Genomic DNA, 22,078 nt, shown 5'->3' on the forward strand with positions numbered 1-22,078 from the left:
TTAGATTTGTCCATTTTATTGGCCCTGCAGAAGCATAGGACCTACCGACTATGTTAGACATCGTCTGGGATCTCTCTGAGAGGAAAGGAAGTAGCAGATTGTGGAGGGTCCCTGAAAGGGCTGGCTATCAGAACCCCCCGATTAGGCATGTGGATGACGAGCTACAGGGCCCTGAAGATGAAGGAGAGATCTGGACAAGAGATGGGAATGTCACAGCAGACCATGATAAAAGGTTAAGTTCAGAGCGGTCCAGTCTAGAAGGTCAATATAATAGTCCAGGGTAAACCAGTGGGTCAGGCCTTTGATAACTTCTGTTCTCATACCTTGTTGCCCAGCTCTCAGTGAAAAGCTATTGATGTAACCTAGACTGGGTTTTAAAATCTTAAAATGCCTGAGCTAAGCTGGATAAGCTCTGAAGACTAACACTTGTTTTAGCGTAGGGGCTCCTTAGGTAGAAGACACCAGTCTGGGTTTGACTTGTGGACACTACGTGGTAGCAAAAACATTGAATGTCGAGTCAGAAGCCGAGTTCAAAAACTGCCTCAAATAATCCCTGACTGTGCAAAGTCACTTAGCCTGCCTGCCCTATTTATTTGGGTGTTGGGTTTTTGGTTTGTTTTTTTTTTTTTGGTTTTGTTTGTTTGGGGGTTTTTTGGTGGGGCAATGAGGGTTAAGTGACTTTCCCAAGGTCACACAGCTAGTAAGTATCAAGTGTCTGAGGCCAGATTTGAACTCAGATCCTCCTGAATCCAGGGCCAGTGCTTTATCCACTGCGCCACCTAGCTGCCCCCCTGCCCTAGTTATAAAATAGACTTGAGTAAATAGCATCTACATCATTAAGGGAATTGTGAAGATAAGATGAACTAATATTTGCTAAGTGTTTTTCAAACCTATATAAATGCTAGCTATCATTCTATATTCAACCTGCAGGTGTAAGGCATGGCCTCAACAGGAACAGTGAAGACCACAGGGGCTTTGAGTAGTGGGAGATAACATGCATGATGGACCCTGGGTATCCCAAACCTGTCTGCCAAATTTAAGCCTTCCTCACACAATTTACCTGAAATCTTTATAGGCTATAATCCAAAGAGTCACACCTAGGTTCAGAGCATTCCTTTCTGTTATTTCTTCTGCCCTTCCAGCAGTCAATCTTCCCACAGGTTCAATCTCTCCATACGTGTCAAGTGATTGGAAAATTCACCAACTGCTGAACAATCCATTCTCCTTTTGGACAACTCTTAGCTGTTTAAAAACAAACTTCCTTATACTGAACTGAAATCTAACTCACTGTAACATCTACCCACTAATCCTAGTTCTGTCCTCTGGGGCCACACAGAATACATCTAACTCTTGCCCCAGATGACAACCCTTCAATTATTTTAAGGCAGTTCTTATGCACTCCCCCCACACACACACACACACACACATGTCTTATCTTTCCTCTCCAGGCTAAGCATCCCAAGTTCCTTCAACTGATCCTTATATGGCATAGTTTCAGGCCCCCTCTTCATCCTGGTCAGCTTCCTCTGGGCATGTGCTAGAGGATCGGTGCCTGCCCTACACCAAGGCACCCAGAACTGGACACTAGACTTCAGATGTGGTCTGACTGGGCAGAATACAGGAGGACTATCGCCTCTCACATTCTAAACACCTGACTTTGTGCAATCTAAGATCATTTCAGGTTTTTTAAGTGCTATGTCACTCTGTTGACTCATATTGAGCTTGAGGCCAATTGACTTCATTCCCCCAGGCTTGACCACTGAGTCACTGAACAGTAAGGTCATAGAGCAAAGGCCCCAGCCACACAGAGCTGACCCTGTCTCTGACTAATAGGGTCACTGAACCATAGATTTGAAGCTGGAAAGAAACTTGGTGGTCATCTATAGTAATTCCCCCATTTTACAGAGGGGGAAGCAAAGGTCCAGAGAGGTCACACAGGTGACCAATATTCAAACCCTGGTCTTGATACTAAATACATCATCCATCCACTCTACCAGAGTACCAGAGATCCTTGGAGAAGACACAGCCACGTGTACTGGTTTAAATGTTTCCTGGGGTTGTCAGAGTGATGCTACCTGTCTTTTCCAGCATCTGAGCATTACCATGTCTTTGAACATCTGGTGAAGTGCTTTGTTTATTTCTAGATATCCCTAGAAATGCCCTGCCAACTGGGTTAACATTGTTTTCCCATTTTACAGACTAACGAAGTAAGGCCAAAAAGTGTTCTGCTACTCAGAGCACCTGCTTTTCCACCCTCAGTCCAGGTGGGGGAATGCTGAGGCAGAGCACCATTCATTTATCCTTCTAGTGAAAGGAAAGAGAATTGGTGGAGACCAGGGCAAGTTAGGAGGGTTAGATGTAAATTTCATTAGATCATCCTGGGGTCAGATTTCTTGAGCTGGGATATTTATCTGTAGAAAGAGGTAGAGGGGCAGCTAGGTGGCTCAGTGGATGAAGCACTGGCCCTGGATTCAGGAGGACCTGAGTTCAAATCCGGCCTCAGACACTTGACACTTACTAGCTGTGTGATCCTGGGCAAGTCACTTAACCCTTATTGCCCCACCAAAAAAAAGAAAGAAAGAAAGAGGTAGAGAATTCATCTTAGAGAAGACCTGGCCTGATTTATTCAGCACTTTCTCCTCAAATAATCTCTATGTTTTTTACAGCTTCCAGAGCAGGAAGCCAATCCATTCAACCCAGAGCCCCACATTTTACAGTTCTCCATCTGTGATCCTATAATCTACCCAGGAAATTCACCAGATTAAACCTTGACAGTCCCTGTTAGTAAGGAACGCCACAGGCACCAGTCTTCATTCTATAGCCAAAAATCTGCCCAGGAGACACACTATCATACATCCTGACATGCTCTGTTATTATCCAAGGGCATTGAAGATACTAGTCTACAAAGTCTGATGCCCATCATCTGCCCTCCCCCCCAAAAAAATCATCAACTCATACCACATCCCTTAGTAAGGGGCCCTTCATACACCAGTGGGGATTCCTCGCTTCATCTTGTCTGCCCCCAGAATAAGTGGTCTGGGAGGGGAAGAAGGGGATATAGAAGGAACTACCAGCCTGGTGGTTTCTCTCTGTTTAGAAAGGGTGGGGTGGACAGGTTGGCATATTTAAATCATCTTTAGGATTGCCAGAAAGCCAAACAATGAGTTTATTTTCTACCTTTGGGAAAGATGGAAACTGTCGTCTTCTGAAATTTATTATTTTTCTCTTGGTACATTTTCCCAGCCCAGAAAGCAGAAGTGGTGCCTGAGAAGCAGGGTGGAGGCTGAGCTCCACCAAAGCCCAGAATGGGGAATTGGGCCTGGGCAGTCGTGCTAGATCTCACACCAAGACCAGGAAGAGGTGGAGGAGAAGGATGAGGGAGTCGGGACCCCGGCAGGGTATAGAAAGTTGTGGACTGCCATTTGTGCAGTGAAAGAAGGTCTGGGGACCTGAGACCTCGGGAAATTGGTTAGGAGAATGGCAGAGAAGGGAATCTGATTTTACCCTGATTCAGTTTTGTTCAATGAAAATGTAGCCAATATTGATTGAACAGGTCTTTGCCACTATTTCTTTTGCCAGGAAGCAGCATGGTATAGTGGATAGAGTTTCGAGATTACAGCAAGAAAGACATGGATTCCAATCCTTCCTCAGACACTTACAGTGTGACCCTGGGCAAGTCACTTAATTACTCTGTGTCTCAGTTTGTTCATTTGTAACATGAAGAATGTTGGATTTGACCCTGTCTGAGGGCACCTTCCAGCTCTAAATTTATGATAAGGAAAAGATAGAGCTTGAAGTTTAATTGGGAAAGCACCTAAAACAGTGAACAAAAGAAGACATATAATAACTTGTATGATTCATGCTTTAAGAATCTCTGGACACAAGAGGAGGTGAGAGTTGAATTGGGCTTTGAAACCGGGAAGACAGAAAGGGAAGAGGAACGCTGGGAATAAAGGGGAGTAGCTGATGGGGGTGGGGGAACTGTAGGTGAGAAAGAACAGTGGTGGATTCCTGGGCCATCCAGGAGACTGGAGTTTGGAGGGACTGAGAGCAGCAGATTCTGAATAGCCTTAAATAGGAGGCTGAGGATGCCCCAGGCAGGAGAGTGACAGGATGAGTGTTTTAAAGTGATTAATCTGATGGCAGGAGTTGAGCATAGAGGATTAAAGGCACAGGGACTGGAGATTAACAGTAACATAAACAAGAGTGAGACACCAGGGGCTGTGTATGGTATAGAGCTGATCATTTTCCTCTTCTCAAAGTAATTGTTTCCTTAAGGGGGATGCTGAAGTTTCTAGTGCATGCATAGCACAGAGAAGTCTCAGACAAGTAAAATGCAGGGTCTCTGCCTTCAGGGAGTTCACAGTCTTTGTAAGGAAGATAGGAGAACCTAGAATATTTATCAACAATGAGGAAAAGTCACAAAGCAGTAGATAAGTGCTTGTTTTTGTTGTTTAGTCATTTTTTAGTTATGTCTGGCTCTTCATGACCCCATGGGGGATTTTCTTGGCAAAGATACTGGAGCGGTTTGCCATTTCCTTCTCCCATTCATTTTACAGATGAGGAAAATGGGGCAAACAAGGTTAAGTGACTTGCCCACAGTCACATAGCTAGTAAGTGTCTAAGGTCAAATTTGAACTCAGATCTTCCTGATTCCGAGCCTGATACTCTACTGTGCCACCTAGCTGCCCTAAAATAATGGCTAAATTAGTATTTTGGACCATAAATCCCATATGCCCCTGGCAGGACAAGATGTCTGAACAGAAATGGCCTTGTAAGGCCTCCAGGAGGGGCAGAACTTGAATTGGGCCTTGAAAAATGGGTAGGGTTTGAATAGACAGAAAGCATGGCTATTCCTAGGTTATCAAAAAGGCTGGATAGGTGAGGAACAGCAGACTCTGAAGAGCTTTGAATACTGTTGGAATGGAATGTGAACCAACCTAAGCAACTTTCCCTTGGGTTGAAAGCAAGGGGTTTTGGAGTCTTGAAAAAAATTGAAGGATGACATTCAGTTTAATTTCAAGTCTACATTTATTAAGCACCTGTTTGTACAAAGCACTGGATTGGGTTAGGGGTAAATACAGTTTAGATAAGACATAGGGCCCTTTCCTAATGAAGCTAATAGTCTAAATAAGACACATTCCAAGAACCATAATACAGAACTGGCACAAACATTAGAAAGGCAAGCAGAGTGCTTTGTGAGGTCAGAGGAGGAATGGCCTCCACACCCACACTCAGAATCCCTCTGCCTTGACCCCAACCATGCTTTTCAAGTGGTCCGGGAAGTACACAGACTTGATTCCCCTTTTGGGGTTTTGTCGGGGAAAGGCTGGGGCCGACGACCTTCCCTCTGGTCCAAGGCTTGATGTCTAGCCTAGTTTGGTTCTCAGGGACCACTTCTGCTTTCCAGGCTGGGAAAACACAGGCAAGTGAGGAAAACAATAAATTTAATAAGACAATAATGTCTGTCTTTTTCGAGGCACCAGAAATGGTAGAGAGGCTTTGTTTGTTGAAGATAAAACATGGTGTGTAGCCCATCCCAGGCTAGTTCATTACTATACCCTCCTTGGCTTATTCTCCCCGTTACATTACTGGGATCCCACTGTTGCTGGAGCCCTCTCAGTCAGGACATTAAGAAACCTCCAGGGGCAGCTAGGTGGTACAGTGGATAAAGCACTGGCCCTGGATTCAGGAGGACCAGAGTTCAAATCCAGCCTCAGACACTTGACACTTACTAGCTGTGTGACTCTGGGCAAGTCATTGCCCTGGAAAAAAAAAAACAACATACACACACAAAACAAACAAACAAACCAGAAAGGCAGAGAGGTGTAGAAGGGAAGTATGGGAGGGTTCTGAACTTGGAGTCAGGAAACCTGGGTTCAGATCCTAGGCTGTTGTGACCAGGTAAATCACTGCATCTCCCTGAACCTAGAAATCTGCTACATACCTATTAGGAAGAAAGTGCTTTGTAAATCTTAAAGTAAGATATAAATGTGAAATGTTAAAATATGGATTTGTGCCAAATGAACACTCTCCTATCATATTTCTGGACTCAAGGTATGGGCAGAGCAGTGGGGAAAGGATGGGCAAGTCTACTTTCAGAATGCCTCTTGTCCCCCACCTCCATATAGGAGGACATATAGTCTGTTGTGTGTTCCATAGCTTTGCTCAAGTTGTACCCCTTCTGGTCCCTCCAGGCTGTCTTCTCCTTTATCACAATGGTAGGGATAGCCACCAGTGGAGAGCACAGCTTTTCTCACCCCACTAGCTTCAGAGTATTCGCTTCGGGATTAGTTTAATGTCACGTAGTCTGGCCCACTGACACATAGCAATGCTCCTCGCTCCCACCTCTTTAATGAAATTCCACACTCTCTGTTTTGTCTCTTTCCTTCCCACCATTCTCCCTGCTGGCCTTTCAAATGATCTCTTAGCTCTAAGGGTGAAAAACCTTGCTCCCCTCTATGTCACTAGTGTCCCGTGTTCAGTGTTTCATGAGTCCGTGATTTCATAGTTGTTGGATACTTCCTCTGACAGCACAGACCACAGCATTTCTGTTCCTTGGTAGGCAGTCTTTGTGAGCTGCTGTGGTCAAAAAATTCATCATCCTGTGGTCAACCTTTGATGAGTTTCTCTGAAACTAGCTGAGCTGGTGCTTGGATGAAAAATATAACCAGGCTTCTACCATACTGGAATTCTTCCCAGCTTGATGGGACCTGCCACAATTCATTCCCTTGAGCCTTCAAGAAGCTACGGTCACATTCATGCCACAAAGAGCCACCGGAATAATAAGTCAGGATCATCGATTTAACACTAGAAGAGACCCTAGAGAGCCCAACCCCCTCATTTTCCAGAGGGTCCTGAGGCAGAGAGAGGTTAAGGGATTTGCTTATTCAGTCACACAGCATCTAAGGCAGGGTTTGAGCACCCACATTCAAATCAGAGGGAAAAACTGTTTCATTCTCCATCACTGCTTCTGCTGCTTTGGGCCCTCTCCATCACCAGTTTCAGGTGTTCATTCAGAAGACTTCATTGGGCACCTGTAAGGTTCTGTGTGCTCCCAGATATCACATCTGGATTGCCTCTCCCAAGAGGAGTCGCAGCAGTGATTTTAACCTTATGTCCCTTTTCTGAGCTCTGAACAATTTTGCTGCTATCAATTCTCAGCCCCTTAGTGTAGGAAACAAAAACCACCAAGTGGTGACTAAACAATATTCTGAAATAGCTAGGTATAAATTTCACACACATAACCCCCCCCCAAAAAAAAATCCCTCACTTGTCAGGCTTGGCAGAGGGCTGGGCCTTTATTTAGACAGCAGCCTACAGTGCAAAATGACTGAGGGAAGGGGCAGCTAGGTGGCACAGTGGATAAAGCACCAGCCCTGGATTTAGGAGAACCTGAGTTCAAATCTGAACTCAGACACTTGACACTTACTAGCTGTGTGACCCTGGGCAAGTCACTTAACCCTCGTTGCCCCGGGAAAAAGAAGAAAAAAGAAAAAAAAATTGGGAAAAAAAAAAGAAACTGGTGATATCACTTATGAAAGATCTAAAGGAGTCTGTGCCATAAGCACAGTTGCTATAGGGGTATGGACTCTCTTAGAGAAAATGTGGGCCCGAGTATAGCAAGGACAAGGCAAACCCAGCAGATAAACCTAGTAAGCCTAGAAAGTCCCACTGTCTACCTAGTGCACAAAGATGTCATCCTCAAAATAGGGAATTTCAGGAACATTGGGCATTGCCTGAGGGTTTGCCTGCCTGCCTGCCTGCCTGCCTGGGCCCTGTGGTCTTTCTTTTCAAAGGAAGCCACTTTTTTTTTTCAGCATCACCTTGGGCTATTTTTCTCCATAGCCATGGCCCCAGTCCCCAAGGACAGCCTGTCTTCGGCCATTTAGCGTGTGAGGCCCCAGCCTAGACGCTCTGTGTGAGGGCCTGGCCCCTGGGACAGACAGCAGGCAGCATTTCCACGACCCCTCTGCCCCTCTGCCCCCTCCCTGTCTCCCTCTCTTTGTCTCCCTGTCTCTATCTCTCTCTATCTCTGTCTTCTCCACATACACACAGGCTTCTCTGTAGACTGGGCTGCCATGGAGGAGGAGAAAGGTTGGGCTGAGTGTACACAACTTCCCCATCTGCACTGGACCCTGAATGCCATTTCCCTCCATCTCCAGCATCTTTTTCTGCCACTTGGTCTGAGTCCATGCCCTGTTTGCAGGGGTACAGAACTGGCTGATGGGCTAAGCCCCAAGTCAGAGGATCTTCTCAGACTACCTACCATTTGGACTGAATTCCTTTCCTGAAGAATTTGCAGTTCTTCCCCTAAGGGGCCAGCTGTCTGGTTCCAAAGCTGGTCATCATCCCAGCAGCCCTTCTCGCCCTCCAAGTTATCCCTCCTAGTGAGTACAATCTTCCTAGAATCACTATACCAGGAAAAAAGGCAAGTGACCTAAGGCTACCTCCGAGTAAAATGAGACACTGGCTCAGGCCCTCAGCCCACCTTTGTTGCCCAAATCAGTGTTTTTCCCTCATCTTCCAAAAGATCAGCTTCTACTGCTTGGCTCCCATGTTTCCTAGGGTGCAGTCCCCCACCTGCCCTATGGTTCAGGCGGTCTCTGGTCCCCTGTGTAAACACTGCCTTGGAGGACTGGGAAGCAAACCACCCTTGGCACTGCAGCCTCAATCAAGGGAGGAGATTTAAACGGGCATAGCCAGCTTGCTTTCCCTGCTTCTGTTTGGCCATCTTCGGGTAGATGTCACTGTCTGGGATGGCACCCCAGGGGTGGGGGGTGGGGAAGGGGTACCACGTCATCCCTCCCGCAGGCTCAGCCCTTGGCAGAGTGCGGTGTCTCACTTTCAAGGGAAAAAATGGTGTCGCAACCAATTCCCATCCCAGGTAGCCAGGCTGGAGGCAGCCCCCACCCAGTGTGTGGAGCCCGGGGACCCTAAAGGATAGAGATGCTTCAGTCACTAAGGGGCAAATGAAGTGCTTCCTTTTGAATCTGTTTTAATCACTCTCATCTGAGTACCCCTCTTTCAAATGCCCATCTCTCTCTGTGCAGTTAGGCACTGGCTCACACACTCGGAGAAATTCCCAGCCTTAGCCCCTCCTTCCTGCCTGGCTGGGCGGGCTCTCTCCAGCTCACTCTTGCTCTCTCAGGCTGTTTGTTTCCCACTGCCTTTGCTGTGACTAAAGCGAGCCCGCCGGCCTGCCTGCCTGCCTGCCTGCCTGCCCGCCCGCCAGCCTGCCCATCCTCCCACTTTCCCACACTGCTTAGCAATCAGCAAGTTCTCACACTCACTCCCCCCTCACCTCACCCCCCAAGGGCCGCCCAGTCTGCTTAAGCAAGCAGGCAGGCCTGCCCGGCCTTCAGCTTCCCCAAGTCTGGGAACTTGCCCCCCCTCCTTCTCTAGAAGGACCCGGGGCTTCCTTTCGATGCCTCTCTGCCTACTTCTCTTTCATTCTCATCTTTCTTCCTTGAGCTCCATGGCTAGCTCTGAATCCAGCTGTCTATATCTGCTCCTTCTCTCCTCCCCGCTTTTCTCCTCTCCCCCCCTCCATCTCCTCTCCTTTTTCTCTTTTCCTCCTTTTCCTTCTCCCCTCCCCTCTCCCCCTTCTCTTCTCTATCCCCTCCCCTCTCCTCTTACCTTTCTCTTCTTTTCCTCTACCCCTGTCTTTCTGCAAAAACTGCACATACTGCAAGAGAGAAGCATACATTTACCTAGAGAGTTTGGAAATATAATTAACAGTGGGGGGGGGGGGAGTTAGGGAGAAGGAATAACAGTGATTCAAACTATACCGACTTACAAAGTTCAAAATTTCAGTCTCCTGCCCTTCTCCCTTCAAATAACAGCCACTTTTTGGAAACAGAGATGGTACAATCTTCCTCCATGAGACTTGACAGAAATTTCAGGAAACTTGGAACATGATCCCCCACACCCTGTATTTCCAAACTTCCATGAATCACAAGTACCAGTTGAGATTATACTCCACAAAGCTGTGTATTTTCAAAAACAAGACAAACACATGAGAGAGGGTGGGACAAGAGGTGCACATATCAGAAGGGTTAGCTCTTATAGTTGCCCAGCTCATCCCACAAGGATGGCACTGACCAGGGGGTAGTATTAGGGACATCAGGAGCAGCACTTAGAATTTAGACCAGGAGTTCTTAACCTTTTTTGTGCCATAGACACCTCTAGTAATTTAAGGAAGCCTGTGGACTCCTCAGAATATTTTTTTTTGGGGGGGGAGGCAATTGGGGTTAAGTGACTTGCCTAGGGTCACACAGCTAGTAAGTGTTAAGTGTCTGAGGTCAGATCTGAATGTAGGTCCTCCTGAATCCAGGGCTGGTGCTTTATCCACTGCTCTACCTAGCTGCCCCGCAGAATAATATTTTTAAATGCATAAAATAAAATACATAAGCAAACCAATTTTTCAAAAAATTTGTAAAACAAGTTCACATACCCCAGTTTAAAGGAAAATACACTAGATGATTCCAAAAGTTTATTACACAATATGCTTGAATATGGCTATTTCTCTATTCCATTACAAAGAAAGTAGGAAAAGGAGGAAAATCACATGGAAATCAAGATGGTTAAAATTGAGCTTACTGGGGAAGCTAGGTGTCGCAGTGGATAAAGCACCAGCCCTGGATTCAGGAGGACCTGAGTTCAAATCCAGCCTCAGATCACTTGAAACTTACTAGCTGTGTGACCTTGGGCAAGTCACTTAACTCCCATTGCCCCACAAAACCAAAAACAAACAAACCAAAACCAAAAAATAATAATAATAATAATAATTGAGCTTACCATATCTACCTGCCCATGGCTAGTGCCAAGAATACCCACCAGCTTATCCAGGACAAATCCCTTTTTTTTACCTCTCATCTTTTTACTGTCAGACTCAGGCTGGAATATTGTAGCAGCAAACCTGAGAAACCGGAGCCAGGGGCTCACTGGATAATTGAATTGTCTGGTCAGGCAACTGATCTGCAAATGGTGAGCACCTCCTGTGCAGAGGGAGGACAGGTACTGTGGACGAAAGCTCTTTGTGCACTTGAAGCGCCGGCATGTGGGAGAGGGATGAGCTGCTAAGCCAGGAAAGAGGAAGAGAGAAGGAGCAGGCAGAACCTGCTGGATAGAAGGTGGATTTAGGTTTGACAGAGGGAAGAACTTCCTAGGAATTCAAGTGATCCAAGGGTAGAATGGGTGGCCTTGAGAGGCAGTGAGAAAGAGGCATGTCTTCAAGAGACTGGATGACCCTGTGCCAGGGACGATGCAGAAGGGATGCCTCCTTAATTAAGCGCAGGTTGGACTCGGTGACCTCTGAGGGCTTTTTTCTACATTCAAGTTTCTGTGCTTCTATAAGGCATGACCCCTGATGTCAGAGAGTTTATAGTCTTGTTGTAAGCTGTGGATTAACCCAAAAGCCCCTTTCATTTCATCCCTTATAGTCAAAAATTGTCCTAAAATGTCTTGGGCTCCTTTCCCATTTCATTCTGCCAGCTGACCATGAGAAAATCTTTTAAGACTTAATATTATTGGGGGCAGCTAGATGGCGCAATGGATAAAGCACCGGCCCTGGATTCAGGAGTACCTGAGTTCAAATCCAGCCTCAGACACTTGACACTTACTAGCTGTGTGACCCTGGGCAAGTCACTTAACCCCCATTGCTCCGCAAAAAAAAAAGACTTAATATTATTGCCCTGGATTCAGAAGGACTTGAGTTCAAATTCAGCCTCAGACATTTGGCACTTACTAGCTGTGTGACCCTGGGCAAGTCACTTAAATCTCATTGCCCTAGGGAAAAAAAGAGTTATTTTAGGGCCTCAAGATTCAATAGTAGGAAAGTATAAATGGTGTGGGAAATTTAACTACATATGCATTGACCGGGGAAAACAACCTAAACTTGGGGTTTTTGAATAAACTCCTAGTATAATGAATAAATAGCCCTGGGCTTGAAATTGAGAACACTTTGATATGAATCCTACCTCAGGCACATACTTGGGAATGACTCTGGGCAAGTCACTTAACTCTGACTGAGCCTTAGTTTTCCCATCTGCTAATCATACCTGTAGTACTTGTCTCTCCAGATTGAAGTTTTGATAATGTTATCTAAATCACTTTGCAAACTTTAAGGCAATTATAAAAATGTAAATTATTAGTATTATCAGGACCTGTCTTGACCTTGCCTTTCCCCTCAGTGGACTCTCTCTTGGATGAGGTATATTGTGAAATAGACCAGAGCTTCTTAAACTTTTTCTGCTCCCTACCCCTTTTCACCTGAGAAATACATAGGTATATAAAATAAGGATACATAACCTTTTGCTGTTGCCAATTTTTTTGCAACTCCCACATTCAGTTACATGACCCCATGTGGGGTTGCGACCCACAGTTTTAAGAAGCTAGGAAATAGACCATAACATGAGACCAAAAGTTGGGGAGTGATGTTTCCTGGGAATTCTCTTTTTTTTTTTTGTTTCTACCCTTTGGGCACAGAGAATAAAAGTGCAGAATCAGCTGTGTCTTTTTGGTTTTCATCTGTCTTTGAGGCTTCCATTTCTTAGCTTCTCAAATGGTGAAACAGAGAGGTAGCAATCTGCAGAGTAGAAATACTCGCAGTATCAAGAGCTCCTTACCTCTCCTAGAGCTGGTGGCCATTTCTCTGGATCCTCTCTAAGGAAGCCAAACCATGGAGGATGTGAGAGGGAACCAAGGATTAGAAACACTAAGTAACTTCATGTTTTATTTTTTTCTCCAAGATTCAACCCTGTCTCAATGAATTCTTTAGGTTTAGCTCTACATGTGGGACATAATTTTTTTTTTTCCCTGCTCACTTCGGGACACAAAGCCCAGTGCTGCTGGGTCTCTGGCCTGACCTCTGCGCCCTATAAACCTAACCCTTGGCCAGGAAAGACAAAACTGCCTTTGCCTTATCTCCATCTGCTTAGAGAACAGTTTAACCTAACAAGATTAGCATTGAAGGAGTTCTGTCTCTTTCCCCTTTTTTCTTTGAATGCTTTGCAAAGAAAACAGCATTAGGGTCCTCACAATGGGCTCCAGACCTCATTTGCTGGGGAAGGGGGAGCGGGGAGGGCCCTATCCTCTCTGCTAGAAATGAAGCTCCGATGTCAGCTTGGGGACCTCTGGGTCTTCTGAGCTCAGGAGCTGCTGGGAAATTGGGGCCTTAAGATCAGGGAATCCATTCTCTGGGCCCTGTTAGCACCTAGTGCAGAAATGGTCACAGATGGAGTATGAGATTGTAAGCCTCTCAAGGGCAGGGACTCTGCCTTGTCTCATCTTTGTATCCTAGCAAACACATACACACTGTAAATACTAAATAAGTGTTCATTCAACTGAATGGCATCAGTGAGAAAAGGGTAAACTGCTTTCTGATGGTGGTGTTCCCTCCTGCATGTGTGTCTATTAGAGCTAAAGTAAACAAGCAATCCCTGGCCCCACCAAAAACTTCTCTGAAAGAGCAGGTTTGGCACCTTAAGAATTTTCCAGACTGCTCACTGTACCAGCACATGACTTGTGCTCTCTCTCTCTCTCTCTCTCTCTCTCTCTCTCTCTCTCTCCCCCTCCCTCCCTCTCCCTCTCTTCCCTCCCTCCCGCTACTCTTTTTCTCTCTCCTGCTGTCTGACTTTCTCTTTCTCCTTGTTTTTCTTTCCCTCTCTTTCTCCCTTTCTACTTGTCTTACTCCCTCTCTCCCTCTTCCTCCTCTCTCTCTCTCTGTCTCTCTGTCTCCCCCCCTGCCCTGGCTTGCTTTACCTCCCCCCTCCTTTCCTCTCCTCTCCTTCCCTTCCCCTGTCATTCCCTGTCTCTGCCTCTCTGCCATATAGTCTCTCAATGTTATATCTACATTCCCTAACTTGGAAGGAGGAGTCACAGTTTTATGAGAGCTTAATGTACATCTTAAAGTCCCAGGTCATTTTGATTTTGAGAATACACTGTCTCATTCAATACAGGGCAGGAGAGATCCTTACTCAGCCTACATGACCCAGTGAAAAAATCATTAAGGAGATAATCCATTTTCTTTTAAGATTGTACCCCTCCCATCTAGAGAGCAACCTCAGGGTCCTCCCAAACTCATATTGTCCCTGAAGTTGTCAGGAAGTAAAGCCCACCAGTCACCCCAGCCAGGGCCCAGAAAAGGTACTGGGTGACCTTTCTCTCCCCTCCCCACTGCCTACCCACAACTCCCCTTTTGGATATTTCCCCCTACTACATTGTCCAGAGCTTGAATCAGACCTGACAAAGGGGATTAGGGGATAGCCCTGCTAAATAGAGGAGCAGGTTGGATTCCGTGGGAACCAGATCCAGGACACAGGGAAAAGGGTCCGGGCTAACCCCAGGTCACACAGAGAGCCGGAGCAGGAGCCATGCCCGCCGGCCGGGGGAGATTCCCTTGGACACTGGCTTTTGTAGGGCCAAGTCCCATCAACCCAGCATGTATCATGATCTCTATTGACGGGGACAGAAAAGAGCTATTGTTAGCCTCAGAAGCCCTCTCTTTCAGGCCCCCAGCTCAGCTCACAGCCACGTCACAGTCACAGAGGTACCAGGAGCTAGACCCCAAAAAACAGGCAGCCCTACACTGTCTGCTTCCTGTGAGGCACCCTGACCAGCACTGTCAGGCAACAGTTTTCTTCAGCATCCCTCCACCCCCTGCAGTGTCCTGTCCATTCATTCAACAAAAACGTCTGAAGTATTAGCTGTGTGGAGAGCTCTGTTGTAAATGCTGGGATGTTTATATGAATTGATATAAATTTAGATGAAAAATGAGCCTTACCCTCATGGAGCTTACAGTCTAGCAAGTAGATAAACCACAAATGCAGATAACTCTATGTATATCATAACAACACTAAGTGCCTTAGAGAAATTAAAAAAAAAACAACCTATGGGAGTTCCAAGAGAAGATCCATACCACACAAGGCAGATCAGAGAAAATGAGGACAAGTGAAACATCCCAGGCAGAGGGGACAGCATGGGCAAAAACATAGAGGCAGAGCCAAGGGTACTTTGTGAGGAGCTCTGCACAGTGAGTAGTCCTGTACTATATGACTAGAGTGTAGAGTACCTGGAAAAGACTGGAAATGTAGGTCAGGAGCCAATTGTTTGGAGTCTTGAAAGCCAAGCAAAGGAGTGTCAGACTTGTCTTCCCTGGTACAAAGCTTGCCATGCCATACACTCTCTCACTGTCTCCCTCATCTCCCTCTCCTCCCTCCCCTCCCTACTTATTCCCTTCCTCCACCTCTTCTTCTTCCTCATCCTCCTTCTTTTCTCTCTCTTTCTCTGAAAGGGTACAGATTTCAAGCAGGCTAAAGAAAATATCTGCATTCAGCCCTCCCATCACAAAGCATAGGTAACCTTCCTTGTGGCCCATGGTCCTTCAATGTGGGGACCCATCGCTGGTCTGCTAACCAGCTCCTGTTCCTCAGAGCCACAGTCTTGCCAGTGTAGCAAGATAGTGTTTATTTAGGCTCTTCCTACAGGCTTTAGCCCCTTGGGACCTTGCCAGGCCTGAGGTGAAAGAAGCTTCTGTTTCACCCTGGCTTAGAGACAAGCCTTTGGTGCAATTTAGAAACGTCAGATGTGCATGTTCTTGGTTCTGCATGCAGCAGTGCGCCAGTAACCTAGAACTCATTTGGGATAAAAATCTAAGACCAAGAAGATAGCCACTGATGAAAATTCCATCACCTCTTCCTGTCCCTCCCCAATTGGGCCCTCTACGAGACCTGAAAGTCCCTCTGTCAGTCGCTCATAACATTAAAGTCAGTCGGTAAATTGATTAAATGCTTACTGTGTGTCAGACACTGTTCTAAGCTCTGAGGTTACAAAAAGAGACAAAAGACAGTCCTCACTGTCAAGGAACTCACAGTCTAATGGAGGAGACAACAAGCAAACAAATGTATACAAACAAGCTATATGAAGGAAAAGCAGGAAATAATTGAGAGAGGAAAGGCACTAGAGTTAAGAGGGGTTGGGAAAGGCTTCCTAGAAGATGGGATTTACTCGGGAAGGAAACCAAGAGGCAGAGATGAGACGGGAGAGCATTCCAGACATGGGAGACCACTAGAGAAAATGCCTACAGTATGGAGATGGAGGATCTTGTTTGGGGAGCCACCAAAGGCCAGTGTCGCTGGATTGAAGGGTACATGTTAGGGAATAAAGTGGAAGAAAGGTAGAAGGGGGCTAGGTTTTGAAGGGCTTTGAATGCCAGAAGATTTTATATATGATCTTGGAGGTGATAGGGAGCCACTGGACTTTAGGGGGAATGATATGGATCATGGAGTTCAAGCTGAAAGGGACCTTAGAGATCATGAGTCTAACTTCTTCGTTTTATATACTAAGGCCCAGAGAGGTTGCAACTGATCAGAGAACCTGGGTTCAAATCCTGTCTCTGCTGTGTGACCTTAGATAAGTCACTTAACCCCATTAGGTCTTAGCTTCCTCATATGTAGGACGATCGGGTTGGACTAGCCAGCCTCTGAGGCCTCTTTCAATTCTAGATCTGTGATCCTAAGTGCCAAGTCCTCCTGCTCCATATGCAGCATTGTTTTCCAGGGCACCCTGCTATATGTGTCAGGACCGAAGAGTTAGATGGGATTTCGGGAGACCACCATAGTCCAGCGACTTCATTGGACAAATGAGGAAAACGAGTCCCATGTGGAAAGGAAATCGACTTTATAGGATCATCAATGTACAGCTGAGCAGGACCTTAGAGATCAAGTCATTCCTTTTACTGATGAGGAAACCGAGGCCCAGAGATATTCATTCAGGGTCACACAGGGGGTGGCAAAGCCAGAACAAAAACCTGGTTGTCTGACTCCAAATCCAGTGTGATTTCAAATATGTAACTCTGCTTTCTTTTAGCCAAGGCAGTGTATCTCCAAGAGGTCCCTGTTAGTGTATTGTCAGGAGCAGTAATAGGTTAAGTCATGGAAGCTAAATCCTTAATACTAGAAGACACATTAAAAGAGATGATTTTGTCAGATTGTCTGTCTGTCACTTTGGTAAGCAAAAAGCCAGACCCTAAACATGTATTTATGAAAGCTCCTGATATTCAAGGTGTTTCAGAATCCACTGAGGCAGGCTCATCTCAACCCTCCTTTTTTTTTTTTCTTTTTTTTGGCGGGGCAATGAGGGGTAAGTGACTTGCCCAGGGTCACACAGCTAGTGTCAAGTGTCTGAGGCTGGATTTGAACTTAGGTCCTCCTGAATCCAGGGTCCATGCTCTATCCACTGCGCCACCTAGCTGTCCCCTGACCCTCTATTCTTTATTCCATCTCTCTTCCATCTCTATTCTCTTCCCCCACCTGCGGGAAGGAAGAAGCCACAAACAGACTGGGATGATCTCTCAGAGACAGCTGAGAAGCCAACCATCTCAGGAGATTCTCAGGAAAGTGTTCAGCCCAGCATCAGAAAGGGAGATGGAGACCTGTGGCAGGGAGGAGACAGTGCAGTGGGACAAGGATGCACGGGAGGAGTTTGTTGTGGTTTGAAAGTGTCTTCTGCTACTAGTAAGTAGGTGAGACAGGAAGAGAAACTGGGTCAGCTGGCTGAGTGTGGGCACCTGGTAGCTGGAGCTGGCTCTGGGTGGGGCTGGGTTCCTGCTGCATTCAGAGAAGAGATGCTGTGTGTGAGGAGAGGCCACTTGGGGGGGGGGAGCTGAATTCTTATGGAAGTGGATCACCTACTGAAGAGGAGGATGTGGGAGCCCAGGGAGCCTAGCCCCGAGAGAGAGAGAGAGACAGAGACAGAGAGGCCGGCTGTGGAGAGACTGCTGAGAAAGGATCCCTTCCCTTCCTTCTTCCCTACAGCTTGATGGAACTTGTTGCAAGAAGGAAAGCCATGGGGCAGCTAGGTGGCGCAGTGGATAGAGCACCGGCCCTGGAGTCAGGAGTACCTGAATTCAAATCCGACCTCAGACACTTAACACTTACTAGCTGTGTGACCCTGGGCAAGTCACTTAACCCCAATTGCCTCACCAAAAAAAAAAAAAAAAAAGGAAAGCCATTCTGAAGGAAATAGAAATGACACTTAGTGGTGTTTCTATGTAACTTTGAAGCTTACAAAGCACTTTTCTTGGAGAGATATGGACACTCTATTTCCCTCATTTTACAGATGAGGAAAATGTGAGTCAGTGAAGTTATAGGACGTGACCAGGCTCATATAGCTACTAAATTATTTTGTGATGTGTCAGAAGCAGAACTGAACCTAAGTCTCTCAGCACTAGGTGCAATGCTTGTTCTACTACATGGACTAACTGAAGGAATAGCTTGAGGTGTGGGGGGTGGGACATACTCCAGAGACTCCCTTGACAAGGGGCTAGCCTATAGGGGCAGCTAGGTGGCGCAGTGGATAAAGCACCAGCCCTGGATTCAGGAGGACCTGAGTTCAAATCTAGCCTCAGACGATTGACACTTACTCGCTGTGTGACCTTGGGCAAGTCACTTAACCCTCACTGCCCCGCCAAAAAAAAGAAAGAAAGAAAGAAACAGTGGCAGGATAGGCTGGGAAGGGGGTGGAGGACACGCACTGTCCCAGAGGGGAAGGAGACTTGAGGAATCAGTGTTTCCTTCAGCAGGGAGGCTGAATAGGTTGGCCTCGGAGGTGTGAATTCATATAGACAAGGAGACAGGATGCCCACACTGGGGCATGCAGTGGAAGGGGCTCAGTCTTTCAGCCCAGCATATTTCATCTCTATGTGTTCAAATGTTACACTTATTTTTGGTTCAAAGGGTTTTCTCCGACCCCTGTGACTGTGTATGAGCCAGATTAACTGCTTCAGCTTCCTTTAATCCACCCCCCCAACCCCCACCCCTGCCCAAGAATATTGTCCTAAAGCCCCGGAGGCTTTACAAATTGCTCTGAAATAAAAATAGTAAATCTCAGGACTTTTTCTTCTTTTGTGCTCCAAACCAGAAACAACAAATCCCTTTTTCTGATCACAAACAGGGACAGAATGACTTTCCTAAGATACTCTTCAGGCCTGGGATCCCCTGCTCCCACCAGTTCAATCCCTAAACCTACTGTAATTCCTTCTTGCTCAGGGTGTCCATATCATCTGCCTCTACTGTGTACAGTAAGGACAAGCTGCTGGGCCCAAGCACCTGGCCTCTATCTCTCACCAGTGAGAATCTCCGCATTCCGATTGCACACATGGGCCCATCCAAGCTTGGACAGGTTCAGTGACATAATTAGGACGCTGACAAATTGGGTCTTTCATAGGGTCATTGATTTAGATCTGGCAGGGACCTTCTTATCTACCCGGTCCAGAGCTGTCAAACTTGAAGCCCAATGACCTTAAGTCAGAAGAGTACATCAGATTAAAATGCAATTGGGGGGGGGCAGCTAGGTGGCGCAGTGGATAAAGCCCTGGCCCTGGATTCAGGAGGACCTGAGTTCAAATCCAGCCTCAGACACTTGACACAACCAGCTGTGTGACCCTGGGCAGGTCACTTAACCCTCATTGCCCTGCAAAAATTAAAAAAAACAAAAACAAAAACACAGTTAATCAGGAAGCCAGGGCCTCTGATTCCAGGTCTATTGTTCTCTCACCAACCCATGTAGCCTCTCAGTGTAGGCTGTGATTCTCAATTGAAGCTGGTCTCATCTTAAAGCAGTTTACCACTCTTCTTGGCAAGAAGGGAGGATTCACAGAACTCTGCCGAAAGACCCCACTGAAGTCACTTCTGAGGAATGTATACCTCCAAGGCACACCATCCCTTCCCATGCTAGCTCACTTGTGTCAGATCACAAACTCTTTGATCTCTTAATCCTGAGAGATTCATTGAGTAACTCAGAAACAATGCCTTTTCCTCTTCATTTGGGTGCTGTGAAGCCAAATGAGGAAGAAAGACAGGATTCCTGGACAACGGACTCCAAAAGAGATGCTGGTGTGGTCACTGTGAATTAATAGAAGTTGTCAAGATTTGGGATCAGAATACCGAAATTCAGGTCCCTCTTCTACCTACCACTTTCTTCCTATGGGCCTCAGTTTCCTCCTTTATCAAATAAAGGGGTTGGACCCCTAAGATTTCTTCCAGCTCTATGATTCTATGAACTGTGATCTGATCCATACCTTGAATTAAAAAAAAATATATGACTTAACCAACACTGTCTTAAACAGCACTGTCTTTTCTGCCTTTGTGGGTTTCCCCATAACTCTCCAAAATAGTGAAGATTTGGGGGCATAATGCTAATTGGGGCCTTCTTTACCCCTACTTCCCTTTCATCACCATATCAAGATGAAATCATTGCTTTCTTCATCCCTGTGCCAGGGACATGACATCACTAGAATTGCTCTTTCTCTTGGCTCTGGGTTCAGATTTAAAGCTGATGTCTTAAAGGCTCCCCATTGCTCAAGGGAATGGGTGTTTTCCCAAGGAAGCCAGCTGGAGAGGAAAGTGACATGATTAGAATACAAATTCAGAATCTTAACCATGCAAAAAGGGAACTCAAAGCACTTAACAAAGAAAATATTTCTTTTCCCTAGTCCACTAACATATGACTCTGGGAGTGAAGTGTCCCTTTGGACTCACTGTAGCCCTATTCTCAATCAGGATTTATTCATTCATTCAGTTAGCATTTATTAAATACTTACTGTCTATATGATCTTGGGCAAATTACTTTAGCCTCAATGGACCTCAGTTTCCTTATCTGTAAAAGGAGCGGGTTAGTGTAGATGGTCTCTGAGATCTCCTCCAGGCTTTAACTATGAGCTATGGAGCACTTTGTGCCAAGCATTGTCCTAGATGCTAAGAATATCAAGACAAAGACAAAGCAGACCCTGTTTTTCTATTTCACGGTAAGAAATGATGAAAGAGACAATTTCAAAGAAAGCTGGGAAGAATGAAGTGATACAGAGTGAAATGTACAGATCTAAGAGAACAATCTATTACTACAGTTACTACAATACTCAAAAGAAAAACAACCTTAAAAGACTTAAGAATTGGGGGCAGGGGGCAGCTAGGTGGCGCAGTGGATAGAGCACCGGCCCTGGATTCAGGAGGACCTGAGTTCAAATCCGGCCTCAGACATTTGACACTTACTAGCTGCGTGACCCTGGGCAAGTCACTTAACCCCAATTGCCTGGCCAAAAAAACAAAAACAAAAACATACAAACAAAAAAAGAATTGGGGGCAGCTAGGTGGCACAGTGGATAGAGCACCGGCCCTGGATTCAGGAAGACCTGAGTTCAAATCCAGCCTCAGACACTAGCTGTGTGACCCTGGGCAAGTCACTTAATCCTCATTGCCCCACCAAAAAAAAAAAAAAAAAGAGTTAAGAATTCTTATCAATGAAGGAAACAATCAGAAGGCTAAGGATGAATTGTGCTTCCTAAGTGGCACAGTGGCTAGAGCACTGGACTCAGTGTCATGAAGAGCTGAGTTCAAATCCTGCCTCAGAAACATACTAGTTGTGTAACTCTGGGTAAATCACTTACCTTTCTCATTGCATTTGATACCTCTTCTGTGAAACTTTCCCTGACCTCTCATCCATCATCTCCAGCTGAGAAGGACTTCTCCCTCTTGCTATTTGTTCTGGTATTTTGTATAACCCCATCTTTGCCCTTGAAAAATTCTACCTTTTAACAGGACTTACTTATTTATGTGTCAGACTCCCATATTAGATTAGAAATTTTCTGAGGTCAGACACTGTATTTATCCTTTTATTTCCAGTGTCAAGCTCATGTCCAAATAAACAATAAGTATTTGTTGAATTGAATGTCCATCCAAACAAACTACAACAAAGAGGCCAAATCCATTTCATATGTGAACAAGTGATGCTAGAATATACGTTCCCAGAACAATAATTGTTTGTATCCCCAATGCCTGGCAAAGTACCTACCAAGTAGCAGATAGTTAATAATAATAGTTTGTTGAGTTATGATGATCGTTCAGTGGACCAATATACATGTTTTAAGTACCTACTGTGTGCCGGGCAATGTGCTTAAACACTGGGGATACAAAAAGAGGCAAAAGACAGTCCCTGCCCTCAAGTTTACAGTCTAATCACAGCATCTATATAAATACATACAAAGCAAGCTATCTACAGGATAAATAGGAGTTATTTGACA

At 45.8% G+C, this 22,078-nt stretch overlaps 1 protein-coding gene across 1 annotated transcript in view; it reads left to right on the forward strand.

The window, feature by feature from the left end:
• The window catches only part of EXD3 (exonuclease 3'-5' domain containing 3), a 422,505-nt gene that overhangs the window by 368,519 nt on the left and 31,908 nt on the right, over positions 1–22,078 (forward strand). The gene's annotated exons all lie outside the window — the stretch shown is intronic.

This window comes from Dromiciops gliroides, chromosome 2 (assembly GCF_019393635.1).
Source record: "Dromiciops gliroides isolate mDroGli1 chromosome 2, mDroGli1.pri, whole genome shotgun sequence".
Lineage (NCBI taxonomy): Eukaryota > Metazoa > Chordata > Mammalia > Microbiotheria > Microbiotheriidae > Dromiciops > Dromiciops gliroides.